The 22,344-nt window shown below is 37.8% G+C and overlaps 1 protein-coding gene across 6 annotated transcripts in view; it reads left to right on the top strand.

The window, feature by feature from the left end:
• Window positions 1–22,344, top strand: part of LOC133143015 (uncharacterized) — a 97,997-nt gene that overhangs the window by 39,978 nt on the left and 35,675 nt on the right. The gene's annotated exons all lie outside the window — the stretch shown is intronic.

Genomic DNA, 22,344 nt, shown 5'->3' with positions numbered 1-22,344 from the left:
GTTGTGATTTGTCGTATAAAATAACCTGTTTTGAATGACATTATTCATAATTTACATTTATTTAATTCTTTCTTTAATAGAAAATAGGTCTTTTCTGTGATGATATGAAACTGTAATTAAATACTTCTTTTTTATTTTAACTCTGCATGTTCATTCATTACTTTCACACTACTCACTAAATATTTTAATGTCATGTTATCATTATTCATCAGCCAATGCATGCATCAGGGGGGAAGTGGGTTGTTTTTGGGGAAATGAGACAATTATTGAAAGTTTATTCATATATTGTCTTGTGATCATAGTTTATTGTTATGTTGTCTTGTATGTATGTTGTCTTGTATGTACATTCTATAAGTTGATATAGTGTCCATTATTTTATCTTCGCGATTGTACTGATCACGTTGCATTGAAATACTTTGCAAACAAATCGGAAACCTCATAAACCGTGGCGATTATAGTTATTACCATTACTGTAAGGCTATTTTATTACTATCATGATCATATTTTAAATATACTGAAATATCGCCACTCAATCGTATCGTCACGTATCGCGTGATTTTACTTTTTCTGTCTTTACTTAAAGTGGACACTACCATTTTTCACCTTTTAAGGGGGGGTAGGGGGGGGCTCGAAAAGCGTTGAGTTCACGTAAATATAAACATGCACATGTTCACTCAATTGTGTAATCATATTTCACACGAATTTAGAGCGATGTGTTCCGGTCTCAGTGTTTTTTTTCTGTATGTACTAAAGTTTTGACGCTACGACTAAAAGTTACCCTCTCTTTTCAGACTTCGCTCAGACCTTTCGCGCCGACCTTTCGCGCCGACGAAAAGTGGGGAGGGATAATGACTTTACACCGTCTCATTATCCACTTGAAGACGAGATAGGTAAGTGGCAACATGAGATTTTGTCACAACGTTATTAAAAACCCTAAGTATATACTTACATTTTAACCAGGATTGTTGCGTTAGTGGGGAAAGTAGCACTTCCCCACTTCTAATTACGATCGTCACAGTTCTATTACTGTGCTATTACATGTTATTACTCATTAACTGTACATATAGAAAAAAATAGTCTCCTGTTCTCACGACGGACTTTTGCGGAGTTGTTTCTCGGTGAATTTAGTATGGATTAATTCCATCGGTTGATGAACGTGAACATTATTCGCGGCACAAGTATTGTATTTTCAGTGACCACATCTTTGGTTTGCGTCGAGCAAAAAAAAAAAAAAAAAAAAAAAAAAAGGCCGCCATTACGAAATGCGCATATAGCAAATGAACTTGTAATTATTAATTAACTAGTCAGTCGAAAATACATGTTTGTTTTGCGTTCCTATTTATGACGGAGGATTCCCCATTTTATTGCTCTTGCGTTTAAGTATTATACACTATCGTCCGCCGTGTGCATTTGCCATCTAACAAGATGGACGCATGATGCTTGCACTTTGCGTTACGGAGTAACGACATTTCTGGAAAGATACACGACGGGTAATTCATTTATTTCAGACGACACCTCGTAGTCGCCACACGCAAATGGATAAAAATGGTTTACGGTGTTCTTTTATTAAAATCTTTGTTTTAGGTTAGCCCCCCCAAAAAACGCACAGGCGCCATTATGAAATGTGCTTCCAAATTTATATAGCAGATGACATTGTAACTGTAACCACTGATATGCACTGACCGAGTAAGATCAGTAGTATTCATTGCCCAGTGTTAATTTGTAGCAGTCTTGATATGCTCCACACCAATGAACTATTGACTTTGGCACTCTGCAGTGACATCTGGTGGATGTTAAAATCATTGCTGGCAAACTCTTTCTTTTTTCAGTATAACATTTAAATAATTGTTGTTGTTTTTATTATACGTGGTATCCATTCATTTTTATCCAATTTGAATATGGTAATGATATCTTGTGTCGCTAATAAAATAATCTCAAAGTCAGTCAGATGTATTATAATATTTATTATTAAATGAATAATTTGCCATTTGCCATCTACTAACTAAACAAGTCAATTTATATCTTTTTTTTCTCTTTCAGAATGGCGACAAAAATGATTGCTGCTAAAGCCGTTGCCATAAGGAGTGCTGTTCGAGCGCGGAGCTGGATTTGTGGTGCGGATGGCACCTTGTCCATGCAAGGACAGCATAATAATGTAACTGTTGCCCTCTGTGACGGCAAGAAAGCCTATCAAGTCGTTCTGTTTGAACACTTGGCAGCCCTTGTCACAGAGGGCAACAGTTACATATTTTTAAACTTTGGTGTTGACGAACGGGGCGTTTTGCTCCTCACTAAACCCGGCTCCAAGATCTTCATCGGGGCGGAAGTGCAGACCAGCCCACAGTTGGAGGAAGAGGCCAGGGCCCTGGTCTACCCCAACTCAGTGGCATCATCTCCTCAAGAAGTAGTGAAAAAACTACCTGAAGAGATGGTGTCACTGGATGGCATAATTACAGATGTAAGTCACCTGCACCCACAAATGCACATATACACACATGTATTTGTGTACACCTGTGAAGACATGATGCATGTGCAATAATGTACATGCATGCGTATGCAAAGCCAACCAACCGACCCACCCACCCACCGACCCACACGCACGCACACACACACAATATCATTGAAATCCTCTGTTTAGTACTAAGGTACCAATTTTTTTTTTTTTTGTCATCGTTAAGGTTGTGTACACTGACACATGACACGCTCATTGTCAAACATAATTATTCTAATTGTGATATCAATTTGGTTCACTTTAGATGCGTCCAATCCGCATGGTGCGCCAAAGGGGGAACCACCTTGCGCCTTTTCGGCATTTGACACTTAAAAAGGTAAGTAGCCATTTGTACTTCCCCTGTTGTAGCACTTTGCACACATACTTTTTTTAAACTACCGCAGGATGATGCCACTGTCAAAATTGGCCTTTGGCGGGAGGCGAATCTCATGGAGTTGAAAGTAGGGGGTTCCTTCCTCTTCACCCACCTGAGTGCCCGGGTGACCGATTCTGGAGTAATGCTCCACTCCACTATATACACAGATATAACGGTTAGTAAATGGCTTCATAGCAGTGGAATTGAAAAGGTGCTTGCTTATTATTTTTTTTGCTCATTTTTGCAGTTGCAATTGCAGCCTTCCGCCCAGCGCGTAACCGTAGCCCGCTGCCGACCGCGCAACTGCTCCGCGCTGGTTGCATTATTGTGACAGAGTCGTCGCTGAAATTTAGAAATGATTTGTAACGTCCTGATGTACTTTCCAAAATTGAAGTGTACCTCAGTGCGCAGGGAGCTTAATTTGGTCCGATCGCGCAACCGCCCGCAGCGCGCCAGGCGCTCACTGTCGCATTGTCTTTGTGTTTTAGGATGGCTTTACTGCTCCCACTTGCTTTTTTTGGAGGCATGATTAGCCTTTGGTAAACGTTGTTTTCCATTCATAAAAACTAATTTGCTTTTTATTTTATTCAACAGGCCTGCAACTCCAGCCTCATCGTCACGGTCGTTGGTATCCTCTATGGGGAAGAGGTGGTGGAGGTTGTCTCGGATTTGGGAGAAGTCACAAGCATCAAGCTGGATATCTGGCTAAAAACTTTCAGCCAGCCCCCCCATATCCCACAAGATGGGATGCCCATTATTGTCACTCGTGTGCAGGGTGACGTGACTAAGATCGAATGTGTGAATGAATGCATGCATGAATGAATGTATGAATGTATGTATGTATGTATGTATGTATGTATGTATGTATGTATGTATGTATGTATGTATGTATGTATGTATGTATGTATGTATGTATGTATGTATGTATGTATGTATGTATGAATGAATGAATGAATGAATGAATGAATGAATGAATGAATGAATGAATGATGCATAATTGAATGAATTGTTGAAATTTATTGAATGGTTGAAATTAATTGAATGTGTGATTGAATAAATGTTACATGTTTACTTTTCTAACAACAATTGTTCATCATATTTCTACCTATTCCACAACTTCCCACTTACCAAAAACTTCACATCTTTTATTTTGAAATCCACACCCAATTCGCCAATATTTCATTTTTCCCTTCTCATTTCTACATTTTTCAACCGATTCAACCCATTCCAACTTTCAACTGTTCATCATTTTTCTACCTATTCCACAACTTCCCACTTACCAAAAACTTCACGTCTTTTATTTTGAAATTCACACCCATTTCCTTTTTCCCTTCTCATTTCTACATTTTTCAACCGATTCAACCCATTCCAACTTTCAACTGTTCCTCATTTTTTTTCCTATTCCACAACTTACCAAAAATTTCACATCTTTTATTTTGAAATTCACACCCAGTTCCTTTTTCCCTTCTCATTTCTACATTTTTCAACCGATTCAACTCGTTTCAACATCATTCTGCAACATTCCTTAAATATTTATTCAACTTCTTCACCTTCACACGCAATTCCTTCAGGAATTGCAAATTCTAGTTATTATTATTTTTATATTTTATTCTCCTCACTTTTTTGACACGTTTCATCTTCCACATAATTCATCCGATTCACTCCATTCCACTTTTCACGTATTCCAAATATTCACGCGACGAGCGCTTCCATTTTTCTCGTTCCGAAAATTTACCGATTCCGCAAAATTCCCAAAATTCCGACAAATTTTTCCCCATTCATTCTTAATGGCACATTCGACATTTCACATTTACGTCGTTCCAATTTGAAATTCACATCATTCAGCACATTCTAATCACATTCGGAAGGATTCTCGACATTCCCAAAATTCCCAAATTCGAAAATTTCACGTTTTCACGTTAAAAATTCCGACAAATTTTCACAAAATTTCGTTTTTCACCTCTAACTTCTACATTTTTCAACCGATTCAACTCGTTCCAACTTTCAACTGTTCATCTTTTGCCTACCTATTCCACAACGTCCCACTTACCAAAAACTTCACATCTTTTATTTTGAAATTCAACCAAAATTCTCTAAAATTTCGTTTTTCTACTCTAATTTCTACATTTTTCAACCGATTCAACCCATTCCAACTTTCAACTGTTCATTATTTTTCTACCGATTCCACAACTTCCCACTTACCAAAAGCTTCACATCTTTTATTTTGAAATTCACACCCAATTCCTTTTCCCTTCTCATTTCTACATTTTCCAACCGATTCAACCCATTCCAACTTTCAACTGTTCATCATTTTTCTACCTATTCCACAACTTCCCACTTACCAAAAACTTCACATCTTTTATTTTGAAATTCACACCCAATTTCCTTTTCCCTTCTCATTTCTACATTTTTCAACCGATTCAACCCATTCCAACTTTCAACTGTTCATCATTTTTCTACCTATTCCACAACTTCACACTTACCCAAAACTTCACATCTTTTATTTTGAAATTCAACCAAAATTCTCCAAAATTTCGTTTTTCCACTCTAATTTCTACATTTTTCGACCGATTCAACCCATTCCACATTTATTCCCTTTATTCATCTTATGCTTACCACATTCACTCCCATTCACCCCCACTTCCACTATGCTTACACAATTCAACCCTTGACCCCCAATTCCAGTGTGGCGGCCATCTTGGATGACCCTGAAGTGCCACCAATGAACCCAGAATGAACCGGAAGTGCCCCAAATCAAACCGAAAGTGACCCCAAATAGACCGGAAGTGACCTCAGGTAAACCGGAAGTGACCCCAAATCAAACCGGAAGTGACCCCAAATGTACCGGAAGTGACCTTTTTAGACCGGAAATGACCCCTAATAAACCGGAAGTGACCTCAGACGAACCGGAAGTGACCCAAATTAAACCGGAAGTGGCCCAAATAGACCGGAAATGACCCCAAATAGACCGGAAGTGACCCCAAATAGACCGGAAGTGACCTCTGGTAAACCGGAAGTGACCCCAAATCAAACCGGAAGTGACCCAAAATGAACCGGAAGTGACCTTTTTAGACCGGAAATGACCCCAAATAAACCGGAAGTGACCTCAGCTAAACCGGAAGTGGCCTGTTTTAAACCGGAAGTGACCCAAATAAACCGGAAGTGACCCAAATTAGACCGGAAATGACCCGAATCAAGCCGGAAGTGACCTTATTTCAACACTAAGTGCCCCAAATAGCTACATTTGCGCTAACGTCTTCGTTTATTGTCCGATTTAACCCGTTTCAACATTTTTACCCCAAAAGTGAACCTCCTGAGGCCGTTTTTTTTTGTTTTGTTCCAAATTTAGAAAGATTTGGCGCAATTGCTTTTTTTTATTTTCCCATTCATTCTCTATGGGGATTCAACATTTGCTCTAACTTTTACATTTTTTAACTGATTCAACCCGTTCCAACTTTCAACTGTACATCTTTTGCCTACCTATTCCACAACTTCCCACTTACCAAAAATTCCAAATTTGAAATTCAACCGAATTCTCCAAAATTTCGTTTTTCTACTCTAATTTCTACATTTTTCAACCGATTCAACCCATTCCAACTTTCAGCTGTTCATCTTTTGCCTACCTATTCCACAACTTCCCACTTACCAAATATTCCCAACTTTCAGTTTTGAAATTCACCACAAATTCTCCAAATATTCTACATTTCTCAAGTAATTCAACACGTTTCAACATCGTTCGGCAGCATTCCCCGAAAAAGTTATTCATACATTTCGCCTTCACACGCAATTTCTCCAGAAATTGCAAAATTCTAGTTATTATTATTCTCTTTTATTCTCCTCACTTTTTTGTCCAGTTTCATCTTCCACATAATTCATCCGATTCACTCCATTCCACTTTTCACGTATTCCAAATATTCACGCGAAGAGCGCTTCCATTTTTCTCGTTCCGAAAATTTTCCGTTTCCGCAAAATTCCCCAAATTCCGACAAATTTTTCCCCATTCATTCTTAATGGCACATTCGACATTTCACATTTACGTCGTTCCAATTTGAAATTCACATCATTCAGCACATTCTAATCACACTCGGAAGGATTCTCGACATTCCCAAAATTCCCAAATTCGAAAATTTCACGTTTTCACGTTAAAAATTCCGACAAATTTTCACAGAATTTCGTTTTTCACCTCTAACTTCTACATTTTTCAACCGATTCAACTCGTTCCAACTTTCAACTGTTCATCTTTTGCCTACCTATTCCACAACGTCCCACTTACCAAAAACTTCACATCTTTTATTTTGAAATTCAACCAAAATTCTCTAAAATTTCGTTTTCTACTCTAATTTCTACATTTTCCAACCGATTCAACCCATTCCAACTTTCAACTGTTCATTATTTTTCTACCGATTCCACAACTTCCCACTTACCAAAAGCTTCACATCTTTTATTTTGAAATTCACACCCAATTCCTTTTCCCTTCTCATTTCTACATTTTTCAACCGATTCAACCCATTCCAACTTTCAACTGTTCATCATTTTTCTACCTGTTTCACAACTTCCCACTTACCAAAAACTTCACATCTTTTATTTTGAAATTCACACAGTATTCTCCAATATTTTCTTTTTCCCTTCTCATTTCTACATTTTTCAACCGATTCAACCCATTCCAACTTTCAACTGTTCATCATTTTTCTACCTATTCCACAACTTCCCACGTCACAAAAACTTCACATCTTTTATTCTGAAATTCACACCCATTTCCCTTTTCCCTTCTCATTTCTACATTTTTCAACCGATTCAACCCATTCCAACTTTCAACTGTTCATCATTTTTCTACCTATTCCACAACTTCCCACTTACCAAAAACTTCACATCTTTTATTTTGAAATTCACACCCAATTCCTTTTTCCCTTCTCATTTCTACATTTTTCAACCGATTCAACCCATTCCAACTTTCAACTGTTCATCATTTTTCTACCTATTCCACAACTTCCCACTTACCAAAAACTTCACATCTTTTATTTTGAAATTCACACCCAATTCCTTTTTCCCTTCTCATTTCTACATTTTTCAACCGATTCAACCCATTCCAACTTTCAACTGTTCATCATTTTTCTACCTATTCCACAACTTCCCACTTACCAAAAACTTCACAGCTTTTATTTTGAAATTCACACCCAATTTCCTTTTCCCTTCTCATTTCTACATTTTTCAACCGATTCAACCCATTCCAACTTTCAACTGTTCATCATTTTTCTACCTATTCCACAACTTCCCACTTACCAAAAACTTCACATCTTTTATTTTGAAATTCAAACAAAATTCTCTCAAATTCCGTTTTTGTACTCTAATTTCTACATTTTTCAAACGATTCAACCCATTCCAACTTTCAACTGTTCATCATTTTTCTACCTATTCCACAACTTCCCAAATACTTCACATCTTTTATTTTGAAATTCACACCCAATTCCTTTTTCCCTTCTCATTTCTACATTTTTCAACCGATTCAACCCATTCCAACTTTCAACTGTTCATCATTTTTCTACCTATTCCACAACTTCCCACTTACCAAAAACTTCACATCTTTTATTTTGAAATTCACACCCAATTCTCCAATATTTCCTTTTCTCCTTCTCATTTCTACATTTTTCAACCGATTCAACCCATTCCAACTTTCAACTGTTCATCATTTTTCTACCTATTCCACAACTTCCCACTTACCAAAAACTTCACATCTTTTATTTTGAAATTCACACCCAATTCCCTTTTCCCTTCTCATTTCTACATTTTTCAACCGATTCAACCCATTCCAACTGTTCATCATTTTTCTACCTATTCCACAACTTCCCACTCCTCAAAAACTTCACATCTTTTATTTTGAAATTCACACCCAATTCCCTTTTCCCTTCTCATTTCTACATTTTTCAACCGATTCAACCCATTCCAACTTTCAACTGTTCATCTTTTGCCTACCTATTCCACAACTTCCCACTTACCAAATATTCCAAACTTTCAATTTTGAAATTCACCACAAATTCTCCAAATATTCTACATTTCTCAAGTAATTCAACACGTTTCAACATCGTTCGGCAGCATTCCCCGAAAAAGTTATTCATACATTTCGCCTTCACACGCAATTTCTCCAGAAATTGCAAAATTCTAGTTATTGTGTGAAGGCGAAGGCCTTCACACATATGTTATTCTACTCCATTTACTTTATTATTATTATTATTATTGTGTGAAGGCGAAGGCCTTCACACATATGTTATTCTACTCCATTTACTTTATTATTATTATTCTATTTTATTCCCGCCACTTTTTTGTCCCGCTTCTTCTTCCACAAAATTCATCCGATTCACTCCATTCCACTTTTCACGTATTCCAAATATTCACGACATGAGCGCTTGTATTTTTCTCATTCCGAAAATTTTCCGATTCCGCAAAATTCCCAAAATTCCGACAATTTTTTCCCCATCCATTCTTAATGGCACATTCGACATTTCACAAAATTTCGTGTTTCACCTCTAACTTCTACATTTTTCAACCGATTCAACCCATTCCAACTTTCAACTGTTCATCTTTTGCCTACCTATTCCACAACTTCCCACTTACCAAAAATTCCAAATTTTCAAATTTGAAATTCAACCAAAATTCTCTCAAATTCCTTTATTCCACTCTAATTTCTACATTTTTCAACCGATTCAACCCATTCCAACTTTCAACTGTTCATCTTTTGCCTACCTATTCCACAACTTCCCACTTACCAAAAATTCCAAATTCTCAAATTTGAAATTCAACCAAAATTCTCTAAAATTTCGTTTTTCTACTCTAATTTCTACATTTTTCGACCGATTCAACCCATTCCAAATGCATTGACCTTATGCTTCCCACATTCACTCCCATTCACCCCCACTTCCACTACGCTTACACATTCAACCCTTGACCCCCAATTCCAGTGTGGCGGCCATCTTGGATTGACCCTCAAGTGCCCCCAATGAACCCAAAATGAACCGGAAGTGCCCCAAATCAAACCGAAAGTGACCCCAAATAGACCGGAAGTTACCTCTGGTAAACCGGAAGTGACCCCAAATCAAACCGGAAGTGACCCCAAATGTACCGGAAGTGACCCTTTTAGACCGGAAATGACCCCAAATAGACCGGAAGTGACCTCAGACGAACCGGAAGTGACCCAAATTAAACCGGAAGTGACCCAAATAAACCGGAAGTGACCCAAATCAAACCGGAAGTGACCCCTTATAGACCGGAAGTGACCTCTGGTAAACCGGAAGTGACCCCAAATCAAACCGGAAGTGACCCCAAATGAACCGGAAGTGACCTTTTTAGACCGGAAGTGACCCCAAATAAACCGGAAGTGACCTCAGCTAAACCGGAAGTGACCTGTTTTAAACCGGAAGTGACCCAAATAAACCGGAAGTGACCCAAATTAGACCGGAAATGACCCGAATCAAGCCAGAAGTGACCTTATTTCAACACAAAGTGCCCCAAATAGCTACATTTGCGCTAACGTCTTCGTTTTTTGTCCGATTTAACCCGTTTCAACATTTTTACCCCAAAAGTGAACCTCCTGAGGCCGTTTTTTTTGGTTTTGTTCCAAATTTAGAAAGATTTTGGCGCAATTGCTTTTTTTTATTTTCCCATTCATTCTCTATGGGGATTCAACATTTGCTCTAACTTCTACATTTTTTAACTGATTCAACCCGTTCCAACTTTCAACTGTTCATCTTTTGCCTACCTTTTCCACAACTTCCCACTTACCAACAATTCCAAATTTAAAATTCAACCAAATTCTCCAAAATTTCGTTTTTCTACTCTAACTTCTACATTTTTCTACCGATTCAACCCATTCCAACTTTCAACTGTTCATCTTTTGCCTACCTATTCCACAACTTCCCACTTACCAAATATTCCAAACTTTCAATTTTGAAATTCACCACAAATTCTCCAAATATTCTACATTTCTCAAGTAATTCAACACGTTTCAACATCGTTCGGCAGCATTCCCCGAAAAAGTTATTCATACATTTCGCCTTCACACGCAATTTCTCCAGAAATTGCAAAATTCTAGTTATTATTATTCTCTACGTTTCTCCACACTTTTTTGACACGTTTCATCTTCCACATAATTCATCCGATTCACTCCATTCCACTTTTCACGTATTCCAAATATTCACGCGACGAGCGCTTGTATTTTGCTCGTTCCGAAAATTTTCCGATTCCGCAAAATTCCCAAAATTCCGACAAATTTTTCCCCATTCATTCTTAATGGCACATTCGACATTTCACATTTACGTCGTTCCAATTTGAAATTCACATCATTCAGCACATTCTAATCACATTCGGAAGGATTCTCGACATTCCCAAAATTCCCAAATTCGAAAATTTCACGTTTTCACGTTAAAAATTCCGACAAATTTTCACAAAATTTCGTTTTTCACCTCTAACTTCTACATTTTTCAACCGATTCAACTCGTTCCAACTTTCAACTGTTCATCTTTTGCCTACCTATTCCACAACGTCCCACTTACCAAAAACTTCACATCTTTTATTTTGAAATTCAACCAAAATTCTCTAAAATTTCGTTTTTCTACTCTAATTTCTACATTTTTCAACCGATTCAACCCATTCCAACTTTCAACTGTTCATTATTTTTCTACTGATTCCACAACTTCCCACTTACCAAAAGCTTCACATCTTTTATTTTGAAATTCACACCCAATTCCTTTTCCCTTCTCATTTCTACATTTTTCAACCGATTCAACCCATTCCAACTTTCAACTGTTCATCATTTTTCTACCTATTCCACAACTTCCCACTTACCAAAAACTTCACATCTTTTATTTTGAAATTCACACCCAATTCTCCAATATTTCCGTTTCTCCTTCTCATTTCTACATTTTTCAACCGATTCAACCCATTCCAACTTTCAACTGTTCATCATTTTTCTACCTATTCCACAACTTCCCACTTACCAAAAACTTCACATCTTTTATTTTGAAATTCACACCCAATTCCTTTTTCCCTTCTCATTTCTACATTTTTCAACAGATTCAACCCATTCCAAATTTATTCACTTAATTCACCTTATTCTTCCCACATTCACTCCCATTCACCCCCACTTCCACTATGCTTACACAATTCAACCCTTGACCCCCAATTCCAGTGTGGCGGCCATCTTGGATGACCCTGAAGTGCCACCAATGAACCCAGAATGAACCGGAAGTGGCCCAAATCAAACCGAAAGTGACCCCAAATAGACCGGAAGTGACCTCAGGTAAACCGGAAGTGACCCCAAATCAAACCGGAAGTGACCCCAAATGTACCGGAAGTGACCTTTTTAGACCGGAAATGACCCCTAATAAACCGGAAGTGACCTCAGACGAACCGGAAGTGACCCAAATTAAACCGGAAGTGACCCAAATAAACCGGAAGTGACCCCAAATAGACCGGAAGTGACCTCTGGTAAACCGGAAGTGACCCCAAATCAAACCGGAAGTGACCCCAAATGAACCGGAAGTGACCCTTTTGGACCGGAAGTGACCCCAAATAAACCGGAAGTGACCTCAGCTAAACCGGAAGTGACCTGTTTTAAACCGGAAGTGACCCAAATAAACCGGAAGTGACCCAAATTAGACCGGAAATGACCCGAATCAAGCCGGAAGTGACCTTATTTCAACACTAAGTGCCCCAAATAGCTACATTTGCGCTAACGTCTTCGTTTTTTGTCCGATTTAACCCGTTTCAACATTTTTACCCCAAAAGTGAACCTCCTGAGGCCATTTTTTTTTGTTTTGTTCCAAATTTAGAAAGATTTAGCGCAATTGCCTTTTTTATTTTCCCATTCATTCTCTATGGGGATTCAACATTTGCTCTAACTTCTACATTTTTTAACTGATTCAACCCGTTCCAACTTTCAACTGTACATCTTTTGCCTACCTATTCCACAACTTCCCACTTACCAAAAATTCCAAATTCGAAATTCAACCAAATTCTCCAAAATTTCGTTTTTCTACTCTAATTTCTACATTTTTCAACCGATTCAACCCATTCCAACTTTCAACTGTTCATCTTTTGCCTACCTATTCCACAACTTCCCACTTACCAAATATTCCAAACTTTCAATTTTGAAATTCACCACAAATTCTCCAAATATTCTACATTTCTCAAGTAATTCAACACGTTTCAACATCATTCGGCAGCATTCCCCGAAAAAGTTATTCATACATTTCGCCTTCACACGCAATTTCTCCAGAAATTGCAAAATTCTAGTTATTATTATTATTCTATTTTATTCCCGCCACTTTTTTGTCCCGTTTCATCTTTCACATAATTCATCCGATTCACTCCATTCCACTTTTCACGTATTCCAAATATTCACGACATGAGCGCTTGTATTTTTCTCATTCCGAAAATTTTCCGATTCCGCAAAATTCCCAAAATTCCGACAAATTTTTCCCCATCCATTCTTAATGGCACATTCGACATTTCACAAAATTTCATTTTTCACCTCTAACTTCTACATTTTTCAACCGATTCAACCCATTCCAACTTTCAACTGTTCATCTTTTGCCTACCTATTCCACAACTTCCCATTTACTAAAAATTCCAAATTTTCAAATTTGAAATTCAACCAAAATTCTCTCTAATTCCGTTATTCCACTCTAATTTCTACATTTTTCAACCGATTCAACCCATTCCAACTTTCAACTGTTCATCTTTTGCCTACCTATTCCACAACTTCCCACTTACCAAAAATTCCAAATTCTCAAATTTGAAATTCAACCAAAATTCTCTAAAATTTCGTTTTTCTACTCTAATTTCTACATTTTTCGACCGATTCAACCCATTCCAAATGCATTCACCTTATGCTTCCCACATTCACTCCCATTCACCCCCACTTCCACTACGCTTACACATTCAACCCTTGACCCCCAATTCCAGTGTGGCGGCCATCTTGGATTGACCCTCAAGTGCCCCCAATGAACCCAAAATGAACCGGAAGTGCCCCAAATCAAACCGAAAGTGACCCCAAATAGACCGGAAGTGACCTCAGGTAAACCGGAAGTGACCCCAAATCAAACCGGAAGTGACCCCAAATGTACCGGAAGTGACCTTTTTAGACCGGAAATGACCCCTAATAAACCGGAAGTGACCTCAGACGAACCGGAAGTGACCCAAATTAAACCGGAAGTGACCCAAATAAACCGGAAGTGACCCCAAATAGACCGGAAGTGACCCCAAATAGACCGGAAGTGACCTCTGGTAAACCGGAAGTGACCCCAAATCAAACCGGAAGTGACCACAAATGAACCGGAAGTGACCTTTTTAGACCGGAAGTGACCCCAAATAAACCGGAAGTGACCTCAGCTAAACCGGAAGTGACCTGTTTTAAACCGGAAGTGACCCAAATAAACCGGAAGTGACCCAAACTAGACCGGAAGTGACCCGAATCAAACCGGAAGTGACCTTATTTCAACACTGAGTGGCCCAAATAGCTACATTTGCGCTAACTTTTTCGTTTTTTGTCTGATTTAACCCGTTTCAACATTTTTACCCCAAAAGTGAATCTCCTGAGGCCGTTTTTTTTGTTTTGTTCCAAATTTAGAAAGATTTTGGCGCACTTGCTTTTTTTTATTTTCCCATTCATTCTCTATGGGGATTCAACATTTGCTCTAACTTCTACAGTTTTTAACTGATTCAACCTGTTCCAACTTTCAACTGTACATCTTTTGCCTACCTATTCCACAACTTCCCACTTACCAAAAATTCCAAATTCGAAATTCAACCAAATTCTCCAAAATTTCGTTTTTCTACTCTAATTTCTACATTTTTCAACCGATTCAACCCATTCCGACTTTCAACTGTTCATCTTTTGCCTACCTATTCCACAACTTCCCACTTACCAAATATTCCAAACTTTCAATTTTGAAATTCACCACAAATTCTCCAAATATTCTACATTTCTCAAGTCATTCAACACGTTTCAACATCGTTCGGCAGCATTCCCCGAAAAAGTTATTCATACATTTCGCCTTCACACGCAATTTCTCCAGAAATTGCAAAATTCTAGTTGTGTGAAGGCGAAGGCCTTCACACATATGTTATTCTACTCCATTTACTTTATTATTATTATTATTATTATTATTCTATTTTATTCCCGCCACTTTTTTGTCCCGCTTCTTCTTCCACAAAATTCATCCGATTCACTCCATTCCACTTTTCACGTATTCCAAATATTCACGACATGAGCGCTTGTATTTTTCTCATTCCGAAAATTTTCAGATTCCGCAAAATTCCCAAAATTCCGACAAATTTTTCCCCATCCATTCTTAATGGCACATTCCACATTTCACAAAATTTCGTTTTTCACCTCTAACTTCTACATTTTTCAACCGATTCAACCCATTCCAACTTTCAACTGTTCATCTTTTGCCTACCTATTCCACAACTTCCCACTTACCAAAAATTCCAAATTTTCAAATTTGAAATTCAACCAAAATTCTCTCAAATTCTGTTTTTCTACTCTAATTTCTACATTTTTCAACCGATTCAACCCATTCCAACTTTCAACTGTTCATCTTTTGCCTACCTATTCCACAACTTCCCACTTACCAAAAATTCCAAATTTTCAAATTTGAAATTCAACCAAAATTCTCCAAAATTCAGTTTTTCCACTCTAATTTCTACATTTTTCAACCGATTCAACCCATTCCAACTTTCAACTGTTCATCTTTTGCCTACCTATTCCACAACTTCCCACTTACCAAAAATTCCGAACTTTCACATTTGAAATTCAACCAAATTCTCCAAAATTTCGTTTTTCCACTCTAATTTCTACATTTTTCGACCGATTCAACCCATTCCACATTTATTCCCTTTATTCATCTTATGCTTACCACATTCACTCCCATTCACCCCCACTTCCACTATGCTTACACAATTCAACCCTTGACCCCCAATTCCAGTGTGGCGGCCATCTTGGATGACCCTGAAGTGCCACCAATGAACCCAGAATGAACCGGAAGTGCCCCAAATCAAACCGAAAGTGACCCCAAATAGACCGGAAGTGACCTCAGGTAAACCGGAAGTGACCCCAAATCAAACCGGAAGTGACCCCAAATGTACCGGAAGTGACCTTTTTAGACCGGAAATGACCCCTAATAAACCGGAAGTGACCTCAGACGAACCGGAAGTGGCCCAAATCAAACCGAAAGTGACCCCAAATAGACCGGAAGTGACCTCAGGTAAACCGGAAGTGACCCCAAATCAAACCGGAAGTGACCCCAAATGTACCGGAAGTGACCTTTTTAGACCGGAAATGACCCCTAATAAACCGGAAGTGACCTCAGACGAACCGGAAGTGACCCAAATTAAACCGGAAGTGACCCAAATAAACCGGAAGTGACCCCAAGTACACCAGAAGTGACCCCAAATAGACCGGAAGTGACCTCTGGTAAACCGGAAGTGACCCCAAATCAAACCGGAAGTGACCCAGAATGAACCGGAAGTGACCTTTTTAGACCGGAAATGACCCCAAATAAACCGGAAGTGACCTCAGCTAAACCGGAAGTCACCTGTTTTAAACCGGAAGTGACCCAAATAAACCGGAAGTGACCCAAACTAGACCGGAAGTGACCCGAATCAAACCGGAAGTGACCTTATTTCAACACTGAGTGGCCCAAATAGCTACATTTGCGCTAACTTTTTCGTTTTTTGTCCGATTTAACCCGTTTCGACATTTTTACCCCAAAAGTGAACCTCTTGAGGCCGTTTTTTGTTTTTTTTTCCAAATTTAGAAAGATTTTGGCGCAATTGCTTTTTTTATTTTCCCATTCATTCTCTATGGGGATTCAACATTTGCTCTAACTTCTACATTTTTTAACTGATTCAACCCGTTCCAACTTTCAACTGTACATCTTTTGCCTACCTATTCCACAACTTCCCACTTACCAAAAATTCCAAATTTGAAATTCAACCAAATTCTCCAAAATTTCGTTTTTATACTCTAATTTCTACATTTTTTAACCGATTCAACCCATTCCAACTTTCAACTGTTCATCTTTTGCCTACCTATTCCACAACTTCCCACTTACCAAATATTCCAAACTTTCGATTTTGAAATTCACCACAAATTCTCCAAATATTCTACATTTCTCAAGTAATTCAACACGTTTCAACATCGTTCGGCAGCATTCCCCGAAAAAGTTATTCATACATTTCGCCTTCACACGCAATTTCTCCAGAAATTGCAAAATTCTAGTTATTATTATTATTCTCTTTTATTCTCCACACTTTTTTGTCCACTTTCATCTTCCACATAATTCATCCGATTCACTCCATTCCACTTTCCACGTATTCCAAATATTCACGCGATGAGCGCTTCCATTTTTCTCGTTCCGAAAATTTTCCGATTCCGCAAAATTCCCAAAATTCCGACAAATTTTTCCCCATCCATTCTTAATGGCACATTCGACAGTTCACAAAATTTCGTTTTTCACCTCTAACTTCTACATTTTTCAACCGATTCAACCCATTCCAACTTTCAACTGTTCATCTTTTGCCTACCTATTCCACAACTTCCCACTTACCAAAAATTCCAAATTTTAAAATTTGAAATTCAACCAAAATTCTCTCAAATTCCGTTATTCCACTCTAATTTCTACATTTTTCAACCGATTCAACCCGTTCCAACTTTCAACTGTTCATCTTTTGCCTACCTATTCCACAACTTCCCACTTACCCAAAATTCCAAATTTTCAAATTTGAAATTCAACCAAAAATCTCCAAAATTCCGTTTTTCGACTCTAATTTCTACATTTTTCAACCGATTCAACCCATTCCAACTTTCAACTGTTCATCTTTTGCCTACCTATTCCACAACTTCCCACTTACCAAAAATTCCGAACTTTCACATTTGAAATTCAACCAAATTCTCCAAAATTTCGTTTTTCCACTCTAATTTCTACATTTTTCGACCGATTCAACCCATTCCACATTTATTCCCTTTACTCATCTTATGCTTACCACATTCACTCCCATTCACCCCCACTTCCACTATGCTCACACAATTCAACCCTTGACCCCCAATTCCAGTGTGGCGGCCATCTTGGATGACCCTGAAGTGCCACCAATGAACCCAGAATGAACCGGAAGTGGCCCAAATCAAACCGAAAGTGACCCCAAATAGACCGGAAGTGACCTCAGGTAAACCGGAAGTGACCCCAAATCAAACCGGAAGTGACCCCAAATGTACCGGAAGTGACCTTTTTAGACCGGAAATGACCCCTAATAAACCGGAAGTGACCTCAGACGAACCGGAAGTGACCCAAATTAAACCGGAAGTGACCCAAATAAACCGGAAGTGACCCCAAATAGACCGGAAGTGACCTCTGGTAAACCGGAAGTGACCCCAAATCAAACCGGAAGTGACCCCAAATGAACCGGAAGTGATCTTTTTAGACCGGAAATGACCCCAAATAAACCGGAAGTGACCTCAGCTAAACCGGAAGTGACCTGTTTTAAACCGGAAGTGACCCAAATAAACCGGAAGTGACCCAAATTAGACCGGAAATGACCCGAATCAAGCCGGAAGTGACCTTATTTCAACACTAAGTGCCCCAAATAGCTACATTTGCGCTAACGTCTTCGTTTTTTGTCCGATTTAACCCGTTTCAACATTTTTACCCCAAAAGTGAACCTCCTGAGGCTGTTTTTTTTTGTTTTGTTCCAAATTTAGAAAGATTTTGGCGCAATTGCTTTTTTTTTTCCCATTCATTCTCTAAGGGGATTCAACATTTCCTCTAACTTCTACATTTTTTAACTGATTCAACCCGTTCCAACTTTCAACTGTACATCTTTTGCCTACCTATTCCACAACTTCCCACTTACCAAAAATTCCAAATTCGAAATTCAACCAAATTCTCCAAAATTTCGTTTTTCTACTCTAATTTCTACATTTTTCAACCGATTCAACCCATTCCAACTTTCAACTGTTCATCTTTTGCCTACCTATTCCACAACTTCCCACTTACCAAATATTCCAAACTTTCGATTTTGAAATTCACCACAAATTCTCCAAATATTCTACATTTCTCAAGTCATTCAACACGTTTCAACATCGTTCGGCAGCATTCCCCGAAAAAGTTATTCATACATTTCGCCTTCACACGCAATTTCTCCAGAAATTGCAAAATTCTAGTTGTGTGAAGGCGAAGGCCTTCACACATATGTTATTCTACACCATTCTCTATTATTGTGTGAAGGCGAAGGCCTTCACACATATGTTATTCTACTTTTTTCACTTTATTATTATTATTATATTTTATTCTCCTCACTTTTTTGACACGTTTCATCTTCCACATAATTCATCCGATTCACTCCATTCCACTTTTCACGTATTCCAAATATTCACGCGACGAGCGCTTCCATTTTTCTCGTTCCGAAAATTTACCGATTCCGCAAAATTCCCCAAATTCCGACAAATTTTTCCCCATTCATTCTTAATGGCACATTCGACATTTCACATTTACGTCGTTCCAATTTGAAATTCACATCATTCAGCACATTCTAATCACATTCGGAGGGATTCTCGACATTCCCAAAATTCCCAAATTCAAAAATTTCACGTTTTCACGTTAAAAATTCCGACAAATTTTCACAAAATTTCGTTTTTCAGCTCTAACTTCTACATTTTTCAACCGATTCAACTCGTTCCAACTTTCAACTGTTCATCTTTTGCCTACCTATTCCACAACGTCCCACTTACCAAAAACTTCACATCTTTTATTTTGAAATTCAACCAAAATTCTCTAAAATTTCGTTTTTCTACTCTAATTTCTACATTTTTCGACCGATTCAACCCATTCCAACTTTAAACTGTTCATTATTTTTCTACCGATTCCACAACTTCCCACTTACCAAAAGCTTCACATCTTTTATTTTGAAATTCACACCCAATTCCTTTTCCCTTCTCATTTCTACATTTTTCAACCGATTCAACCCATTCCAACTTTCAACTGTTCATCATTTTTCTACCTATTCCACAACTTCCCACTTACCAAAAACTTCACATCTTTTATTTTGAAATTCACACCCAATTTCCTTTTCCCTTCTCATTTCTACATTTTTCAACCGATTCAACCCATTCCAACTTTCAACTGTTCATCATTTTTCTACCTATTCCACAACTTCCCACTTACCAAAAACTTCACATCTTTTATTTTGAAATTCAACCAAAATTCTCTCAAATTCCGTTTTTGTACTCTAATTTCTACATTTTTCAACCGATTCAACCCATTCCAACTTTCAACTGTTCATCATTTTTCTACCTATTCCACAACTTCCCAAATACTTCACATCTTTTATTTTGAAATTCACACCCAATTCCTTTTTCCCTTCTCATTTCTACATTTTTCAACCGATTCAACCCATTCCAACTTTCAACTGTTCATCATTTTTCTACCTATTCCACAACTTCCCACTTACCAAAAACTTCACATCTTTTATTTTGAAGTTCACACCCAATTCCCTTTTCCCTTCTCATTTCTACATTTTTCAACCGATTCAACCAATTCCAACTTTCAACTGTTCATCCTTTTTCTACCTATTCCACAACTTCCCACTTACCAAAAACTTCACATCTTTTATTTTGAAATTCACTGCCAATTCCTTTTTCCCTTCTCATTTCTACATTTTTCAACCGATTCAAAGCATTCCAACTTTCAACTGTTCATCATTTTTCTACCTATTCCACAACTTCCCACTTACCAAAAACTTCACGTCTTTTATTTTGAAATTCACACCCAATTCCCTTTTCCCTTCTCATTTCTACATTTTTCAACCGATTCAACCCATTCCAACTTTCAACTGTTCATCATTTTTCTACCTATTCCACAACTTCCCACTTACCAAAAACTTTACATCTTTTATTTTGAAATTGACACCCAATCCCCTTTTCCCTACTCATTTCTACATTTTTCAACCGATTCAACCCATTCCAACTTTCAACTGTTCATCATGTTTCTACCTATTCCACAACTTCCCACTTACCAAAAACTTCACATCTTTTATTTTGAAATTCACACTCAATTCCCTTTTCCCTTCTCATTTCTACATTTTTCAACCGATTCAACCCATTCCAACTTTCAACTGTTCATCATTTTTCTACCTATTCTACAACTTACCAAAAACTTCACATCTTTTATTTTGAAATTCACCACAAATTCTCCAAATTTTCTACATTTCTCAAGTAATTCAACACGTTTCAACATCATTCGGCAGCATTCCCCGAAGAAGTTATTCATACATTTCGCCTTCACACGCAATTTCTCCAGAAATTGCAAAATTCTAGTTATTATTCTCTTTTATTCTCCTCACTTTTTTGACACGTTTCATCTGCCACATAATTCATCCGATTCACTCCATTCCACTTTTCACGTATTCCAAATATTCACGCGACGAGCGCTTGTATTTTTCTCGTTCCGAAAATTTACCGATTCCGCAAAATTCCCAAAATTCCGACAAATTTTTCCCCATTCATTCTTAATGGCACATTCGACATTTCACATTTACGTCGTTCCAATTTGAAATTCACATCATTCAGCACATTCTAATCACATTCGGAAGGATTCTCGACATTCCCAAAATTCCCAAATTCGAAAATTTCACGTTTTCACGTCAAAAATTCCGACAAATTTTCACAAAATTTTGTTTTTCAGCTCTAACTTCTACATTTTTCAACCGATTCAACTCGTTCCAACTTTCAACTGTTCATCTTTTGCCTACCTATTCCACAACGTCCCACTTACCAAAAACTTCACATCTTTTATTTTGAAATTCAACCAAAATTCTCTAAAATTTCGTTTTTCTACTCTAATTTCTACATTTTTCAACCGATTCAACCCATTCCAACTTTCAACTGTTCATTATTTTTCTACCGATTCCACAACTTCCCACTTACCAAAAGCTTCACATCTTTTATTTTGAAATTCACACCCAATTCCTTTTCCCTTCTCATTTCTAAATTTTTCAACCGATTCAACCCATTCCACCTTTCAACTGTTCATCATTTTTCTACCTATTCCACAACTTCCCACTTACCAAAAACTTCACGTCTTTTATTTTGAAATTCACACCCAATTTCCTTTTCCCTTCTCATTTCTACATTTTTCAACCGATTCAACCCATTCCAACTTTCAACTGTTCATCATTTTTCTACCTATTCCACAACTTCCCACTTACCAAAAACTTCACATCTTTTATTTTGAAATTCAACCAAAATTCTCTCAAATTCCGTTTTTGTACTCTAATTTCTACATTTTTCAACCGATTCAACCCATTCCAACTTTCAACTGTTCATCATTTTTCTACCATATTCCACAACTTCCCAAATACTTCACATCTTTTATTTTGAAATTCACACCCAATTCCTTTTTCCCTTCTCATTTCTACATTTTTCAACCGA

Source organism: Syngnathus typhle, linkage group LG18 (assembly GCF_033458585.1).
Source record: "Syngnathus typhle isolate RoL2023-S1 ecotype Sweden linkage group LG18, RoL_Styp_1.0, whole genome shotgun sequence".
Taxonomy (NCBI): domain Eukaryota; kingdom Metazoa; phylum Chordata; class Actinopteri; order Syngnathiformes; family Syngnathidae; genus Syngnathus; species Syngnathus typhle.
This window is presented reverse-complemented; position numbering and strand designations above follow the sequence as displayed.